The sequence below is a fragment of the Cavia porcellus genome, unplaced genomic scaffold (assembly GCF_034190915.1).
Source record: "Cavia porcellus strain 051 isolate PalLab524CR breed Dunkin Hartley unplaced genomic scaffold, mCavPor4.1 scaffold_4, whole genome shotgun sequence".
NCBI lineage: Eukaryota > Metazoa > Chordata > Mammalia > Rodentia > Caviidae > Cavia > Cavia porcellus.
The window spans coordinates 105,838,777-105,847,222 of NW_026947487.1; positions in this window are offsets into that span (position 1 = coordinate 105,838,777).

An 8,446-nucleotide genomic window follows, 5' to 3' on the forward strand; every position below is an offset into this window, starting at 1 on the left:
TGAACTCATGACCTCACGCTTTCCAGGCAGGCGCTTATGCCACTGAGCTAAATCCCTGCCCCCCCCCAATTTTTATTTTTATTTTTATTTGTCTTTTTCCTTTTTATCGGTACTGGGGATCGAACTCACGGTTGCCTGCTATGCAAGTCAGGCACTTATGCCGCTGAGCTAAACCTCCAGCCCCCCCAAATAATTTTTTAAATAATAAATGTAAATAAAAGTCACAGGAAAAAAATTTTTTTAAGATTCACAGCTCTTGGGGCTGGGGATTTAGCTTAGTGGCATAAGCATTTGCCTTGCAAGTGTGTGGTCCTGAGTTCAATCCCTGGTACCGATAAAAAAGAAAAAGACAAAAAAAAAAAAAAAAAAAGATTCACAGCTCTTGCTGTGTGTCAAAAGCTATGTTGGACTAGTTCTTGTCCTGGTTCTTCCCGAAGAAATTTTCCAACTCCACCGTGGTTAGACAATCTGTGGAACTTTTCCAACATTCTGAATAACATCACTGTTTGTCATGCCCGAAAATTACAAACACCCTGAGTGTGTCACTCTCTAGGGTTCTGGAAACTATAAACTAGGTGTGTCCATGCAATGGAACACTAGGCAGCAGTTGCCTTGAACTGTAGCGAGTGATGTTGGGACACATTTTATTAAGGAAAAAGAAACAAATTGCAGAACAGTATGTATGGGAAGTCACTTGTGTTAAAAGTAATACATATGACCAGCCACAGTAGCACTCGCCTGGCCTGTAATCCCAGCTACTCAGGAGGCTGAGGCAGGAGCATTGCCATGAGTTCAATGCTAGCCTGGGCTAGAAAGCAAGTTCAAGGCCAGCCTGAACCGCATAGTGAAACCTTGTCTCAAAAAAAAAAAAAGATATGATATGTATTCCAGGTTGGCCTTGCAGCAACTCCCTCCACCTCCAAGTGTGGGGATTACAACCCTCAAACCCAGCTTCAAAGTAAATTTTTTTTTATCAGTACCAGGGATCAAACTCACAACCACACACTTGCAAGGCAGGCGCTTATGCCGCTGAGCTAAATCCTTAGCCCGCCCAAGTAAATTTTCAAAAAGATCTGAGGTTACCAAGCTCAGTGACAATGCGCCAAGTAAAGTGGAGGTTGACTCTAGGAGGAGCTGAGTAGGGTACTGCTCTGCATCCATTTGCTCATCTCTAGAGCTGGAAAAAGCATCCAGATAACATATGTTGTATGTACAGGAAAAGAATCAGCAGGGAATGTGTCCTGGAACCCAGATTGCTACAAGCGTCGATAGGTAAGGGACCTTGAGCTTTGTCAGTATTGTTTGAATCTTTCTTACAGGAATCTACTTTCTTTCCAAATCCAGTGCCTTTAATAAGTAAGTAGCTGAAAAAAAAAAAAATGTAAGTAGCTGGGGCTATCAAAGTTTTCCTCCGGATAGCCTGCCTATGTCCCCCAGGGCATACTTTCATCTTGCTTTTTCCTCTTTTACTCAGCCCAAGCTCCCTCCACAGTTCCAGTTTCTCTACTTTTTTCAAGTAAACTTTGCCACACACACACACACACACACACACTCACAAAAAGTAAAAAGTAGCTATGGTCGGGGCTGGAGATTTAGCTCAGCGGCATATGCGCCTGCCTTGCAAGTGTGTGGTCGTGAGTTCGATCCCTGGTACCGATAAAAAAGAAAAAGACAAAAAAAAAAAAAAGTAGCTATGGTCAGGTGTGATGTTACACACCAGTAATCTCAGTCCTGGGGAGGCTGAAGCAGGAGGACTGCAGTGAGTTCACAACCAGCTTGGTCTACATCGTGAGTTCAAAGGCAGCTTCAACTACATAGTGAGACCTTGCTGCTAAATAAATAAATAAATAAATAAATAAAGGGCTGGGGGCTGCGAACAAAGCTCAGCACAAAGACCCTGGGGTAGAGTACTTTCTTGCCTACTGCACTTAGGGCCCCGAGTTCAGCAGCACACAAAGGGGAAGCGGGGTGTCTTGAGAGGCTTAACATCTGTCTCAGTACACAGCAGAGGTGGAGGACCGTACTCTAGCAGTGTGAGTTTAGCTAGTCATTTACCTACCGTGTGTCTCCTGTCTCCTTTTAGAAAATGTATCAAATGCCTTAATTGTGCATGCTTGCTTCCATAGTATATACTAAAACAAATTTTTTTTTTTTAATTTATTGGTACCAGGGATCAAACTCATAACCATGCACTTGCAAGGCAGGCACTTATGCCTCTGAGCTAAATCCCCAGCCCCTAAAATAAATGTTTTAAAAAAACCTAGCCTTTAATAGTTTTTTTTTTTTTTTTTCTGGTGTTTTACATATCCTGTCCCATTAAAGCAGGATTTGGGGTTTGCTCTGTTGGACCCTCGGACCCTGGGCAGTGCCTAGGACATTGTAAAAGGTTAGAAATGAATGAATGGATCCGGAGCAGTCCTTTCTCCACTGGACTGTCATCCTACCATCCTACCATTGTGCCTGCTCCATCTGTAAACCCTTCTGCCCCAGCTCCTGCCTTTCTCAGCAATGCAGATCCCGGGCTCTGCAGTGGAGTGGGAGGCAGATTCCTGCCACTGCAGCTTTGGCGGGGCCTCAAGAAAACAGTATGTCCCTGAGAGCTCAGAGGCAAAGGGCTTCACGCCACCTCCCAGGGCAGGCCCGGGAGTGGAGGAGGGATAGCTCCCCCTGGAGCTGGCTTCAGGCCTGAGAAGCAGAGCTAGGAAAGGAAGATTTTATTAAAGGAAGCTCTTGGGGCTGGGGTGAGCTTAGTGTGGAGCACTTGCCTGGTGTGGCCAAGACACTGGGTTCCTATTTCTAGCACTTCGAAAGAAAAAAGCACAGCAGCAAAGTTCAATCCCCAGCACCAATAAAACAGAAAGAAAGCCCTCCCTGCAGTCCAACAGCAGCTGACACAAAAGCATGTAATTCTCTGCATGTGGGTCCACTGTCGGGTATACAAAGCCCAAAAAAGATGCTGTTATAGGATAGAATCTGGTAATAAGATCCAAGACTCTGAAGTCAGATGAATCCTCCCAGCTTGCATGCTGTGTGAGAAAACTACTCACCCTGCCAGAGCCTCAACTTCGTTATCTGTCAGATTCCAATAATATTTCCTTAATTGGGTTGTTGGGAGGATTCGGTGAGCTAACGTATAGAAAGGGCTGTGCGCCCTGCCTGTCACAAATAGACATTCAACAAACCTTCTTATCAACCAGCACCTGGTCCAGGGCTTCTGCACTGAGACGTATCTTCAGCTCCCCTTATAGGTTTTTTGTTTTGTTTTCCCCATATGGGAATCAAAGCCAGGAGTGCTCTACCATGGAACTACATCCCCAGCCCTTCCTAATTTTTTTGTTTTGTTTTGTTTTGTTTTGTTTTGTTTTGTTTTGGAGACAAGGGAGTCTTGGTACATTACTGAATTACCCAGGCTGGGCTTGAATTTGCAATCTTTCTGCATCAACTTCCCAGAGTGCTGGGATCAGGAGTGCGTGCCACCACCCCTGGTTCTCCCTATTCTTAAGCCACAAGCTTCCTAGGTCAGACAGTCAAGATCGAGGAAGGCTTCTTGGCGGTGAAATATTCAGGACCTTGCTGACTGGCTGCTTCTGACAGCAGGAGGCCAAGGCTGCCCACAAAGTGATCTCAGGTTGAGGTCCTTCAGCGCAGAGCCTGAGACAAGTTCTCTTTTTGTTGTTGTTGTTTTGGGGGTCTTTTTGCACTTTTAAAATTTTATTAGTATGTTTTAGATATACATAATGATCACATTCATCATACTTTGTACCTGTACATGATATATCTTAACTCTTTTTTCCCCATTCCCATCAACCCCTCCTCCCTTTCTTATTTACAAAAGCTTTGTTTCCATTTTTTTCTTCTGCTCTTTTATTTTTTCTTGTCCCTTCTGTGCCGTAGTCTCCTTTTTTTCACTCCCTGTGAATATCTAGCTCCTTGGCCAGGGATTTAGCCAATAGCATAAGCGCTTGCCCGGCAAGCACAAGGTTGTGAATTTGATCCCTGGCACCCCCCAAAAAAAAATTTAAAAAAGGAATATCTAACTCACATTTGTAGCTAAATGGATGAAAAAAAATTTCTTTTTGGTACCAGGGATCGAACTCACAACCTCACACTTGCCAAACAGGCTCCTGTGCCACTGAGCTAAATCCCTGCCTCTAAACAGATGAATTTTAAGAACACACTCATAAGCAAAATAAATCAGACACACATGTCTAAATACCACATTGTTTCTCTGGTGTGAGAAACTGAAAGTGTAAATAAGGACTAAAATGTATAACAAATATTGGGAAGTAGTAGGAAAATCTTCAAATGAGAAGGAGGACAAGGAAGGGGAGAAGGAAAGAAAAGACAAAACAAGAAGAAAAAATACATGCTGTGAAATGTTAGCCATAAAGTAATGAAATACTAGTATATACTACAATGTGGATGAACCTCAAAAACATACTCAGTATATGTAATCAGACACAGGGCTAAGGATGTGGCTCAGTGATAGAGTACTTAACTAGATTGTGTGAGGCCCAGAATTTTATCCCCAGTACCACAAAAAAAAAAAAAAAAAAAAAAAAAAAAAAAAATCAGACACAAATAGCCATGTGAGCCAGATGTGGTGGTGCATGCCTCTAATTCCAGCACTTGCAAGGCTGAGGCAGGAGGGTTGCTACAAGTTTGAAGTCAGCCTGGGCTACAAAGTGAGTTCAAGGCTAGCCTGACTTGCACAGTGAGATCCTGTCTCAAAAAAGCCAAAAACAAATAAATAAATAAATAAATATCCATATGTTGAGTGACCCCATTTATATGAAGAATCTCAAATGGGTAAATCCATAAAGATGGAAAACAGTCTTGTGGTTGTCCCCAGCTGAAGGCGGAAAGAATGGGAAGTGACTGCTTAATGGGTACAGGCCTTTCTTTTAGGAAGTCATAAAAATGTTTGGGAATGAGACGGGGTATTGGTTAGAGAACACTGTGTATGTACTAAGGCCATTTAATTATGTGCTTTAATATGATTCATCTTAGGCCGTGACAGTTTCATCTCAATTTTGTTTCTGAGATGGGAACTCACTACACACTTCAGGCTCACCTTGAACTTCTTGTGTGGCTGTGGGGAACCACTCATACTGCTCCTAAGCTCACGGGCATCTGAGGACGCCTGAGGATGCCACCCTGCTTATCTAGTGCAGGCACATGGTGGTATTCAGTTATGCAATCAGGACTTAGCATAGGTAACATGCTTGTGCTAGTTACTGCACTGTGTAAGAATGTAAACATGAGATAGCGACCTGTGTAAGAGTTACAGATAAAGACACAAGAGCTCTCTTCTCTCACTCTGCTCTATGCCTGCTGTTGCTGATGTCTCACATAAATGTGTCCTTGGGACCTCGCCCACAAAAATGTCCCTTGGGCCCCCCAAGCAGGCTGACAGTGGCCCATGGTGGCCTTCACGTCAGAGCGATCCTCCTGCTTCAGCCTCTCCAGTGCTGAGATTACAGGAGGGTACAATCCATACCCATATTGGCTTTGTTTGTGTTTGCTTTGCTGTGTTAGGTAAGTCCTTTATTAGTGTCCACATCCCCACCCTGGAGATTTTGTTCTTCATTACCACTCATCTCCTCCTTCACACACCTTTTCAATGGTTCTGAAGATCAAGTAGCTTTTGTACTGTTATATCTCCAATCCTTTTTTATTTTTTAAATTTTAAGATAGTCTCACTAAGTGACGAGGTTGCCCAGGGGGCACTCGAACTTGCAATCCATCTGCTGTAGCCTCCTGAGTAGCCAGGATCACAGGCATGCACCACCGTGCCCAGCCTCCTACCTTTCCTATCACTTGTTTTCTTTTTTCTTTTTTCTTTTTACCGGTACTGGGGATGGAACTCACGACTGCCTGCTTGCAAGGCAGGCACTTATGCCCCTGAGCTAAATCCCCAGCCCCTTTTGTATCACTTTTAAGAAACTGCTTCTCTGATCTATGGAAAGTAGAACACTTGTCTCCAAAGACGTAACTGAAAGAACAATTAAAAAGCTTGACATTTTTAATGGCTGCCAGAACAGTTTACCAGATCTCAAGCTCTCAGGACATAGGGTCTAATCTTACAATTTCAGTGTATTTCCTCTTTTTTTTTTTTTTTTTTTTTTTCTGCCGGAGATCAAACTCATGACCATGCGCTTGCAAGTCAGGCGCTTATGCTGAGCTAAATCTCCAGCCCATAATTTCAGTATATTTCACAAGTGTGTGACTGCTTGGCACACAAGGGATAGGTAATATATATGCATGTTAGCTGAATGACCTTGGACAACAGCTAACAGCAGATTCAGGGTTTTTTTTTTTTTTTTTTTCTTTTTCTTTCTTTACTTTTTGTTTTTGTTTTTGTTTTTAAAGACAGAGTCTTGTCATGGAGCCCAGCTGGCCTCAAACTCACAACATCAGCCTCTCAAATGCTGAGATTATAAGTGTGTGCCATCATGCCCAGAAATTCAGTTCTGCCAAAGGTTAAATTCAATTCTGCCAAAGGTTAAGAAGTAAATTTATTATGTCAGATCAATTTTTATTTTATTTATTTATTTAGGTACCAGGGATCAAACTCATGACCTCGTGCTTACCAGGCAAATGTTTGAACTGATGAGCTACATCCCTAAGCCCTGTCAGGTCAATTTTTAATTTTTTTAATTTTTAAATTAAAAAACATTTAGATAAGGCCTAACTATATAGTCCAGGTTTACTTTGAACTCAGTATGTAGCCCAATGCTGACCTCAAATTTGCAATCCTGGCTTAGGTTCCTAAATTAATTTCTTTTCTTTTCTTTTCCTTTTTTTTCCTTCCCTTCCCTTCCCTTCCCTTCCCTTCCCTCCCCTCCCCTCCCCTCCCCTCCCTTCCCCTCCCCTCCCCTCCCCTCCCCTCTCCTCCCCTCCCCCCTCCCCTCCTCTCCCCTCCCCTCCCCTGCCCTTCCTTTCCTTCCTTTCCTTTTTTTTCCTTTTCTTTTCTTTGTACCAGAGAGCAAACGCATGACCTCATGCTTGCCAGGCAGGCGCTTATGCCACTGATCTGAATTCCCAGCCCTACAATGTGTTGTCATAGAATCAGAGCAGGGACAAACGTAGAACTCAGTGATAGAACTCATGCTTAGTGTTTGCAAGGTCACTGGGTTTGATCCACAACAGCAAAAACTAAAACTAAAGAAAAACCAAACCAGCCATAGAGACACATGCATGTAAGCCCAGCAATTCCAGGGGCCAAGGTAACGGAGCTGAGAATTTGAGGCCAGCATAGCTAATTGAGTGAGGCTCTGCCTCAAAATTAAATTAAATTTTTAAAAAGGGCTTGTGGCATAGCTTGGCAGTGTTTTCTAGCATGTGCAATGTGGGTTTTTTTTTTGTTTTTTTTTTTTTGTCTTTTTCCTTTTTATCGGTACCGGGGATTGAACTCACGACTGCCTGCTTGCAAGGCAGGCGCTTATGCCGCTGAGCTAAATCCCCAGCCCCGCATGTGCAATGTTTTGAGTTCAATTCCCAATACTGGAAAAAAAACAAAAAAGGGAAAAAAAAGTTGGATGTGGGGGTAGCACATGTTTGTAATCCCAGCTACTCCAGAAGCTGAGGTCGGAGAGTGGTGAGTTCAAAGCCATCTTGGGCAACATAGCAAGACCCTGTCCAGAAAAAAAAAAAAACAAAAAACAGGGTAATTACCATTTCTATCTCCTGGAAGATGTGTTGAGAGCCTTTGGATTCTCTTCTAATTATTTTCAAAGGTATCATAAACTAATGCACATGTAGATTCAGTTACCCTACTGTGCTACAGAGCACACAAACTAAGCCCTCCCATTTAACTGTAATTTTCTTTTTTTTTGTCTTTTTCCTTTTTATCGGTACCAGGTATCGAACTCACGACTGCCTGCTTGCAAGGCAGACGCTTATGCCGCTGAGCTAAATCCCCAGCCCCTTTAACCGTATTTTTTTTTTTTTTTTTGGCGGTACCGGGGCTCGAATTAACTGTAATTTTCAACCATTTTTTTCCTGTAGTCCTGGGGATCAAACCCAGGGACTGGCTGTGCCACGTAAACAGTCTATCACTGAGCACATCCCCCAACCTCCATAATAGTTCGATAATTACAAAAGACATCATCAAGCAAAGCTTCCTTAGTTCCATTCATTTCACGTTAATTTTGTTTTATTTCTTTGGCTTTTTCAAACAGGGTCTCACAATGCAGTTCAGGCTGACCTTGCTTCATTATATAGTCTAAACTAGCCTTGAGTTTGTAGTCATTCTCCTGTCTCAACCTCCCAAGTGCTGAGATTACAGGCCTGTATCAGTATGTCTGGCCAATTTCATATTTATTTTTGATTATCAACATTTAGTTCATTTTTAAATCATACCCTTACAACAAATATCTTCCTCTGTATATTACATTGTACATGTGGAAATAGGATACTAAATTAGAAGGCAAATTGCTAGGTC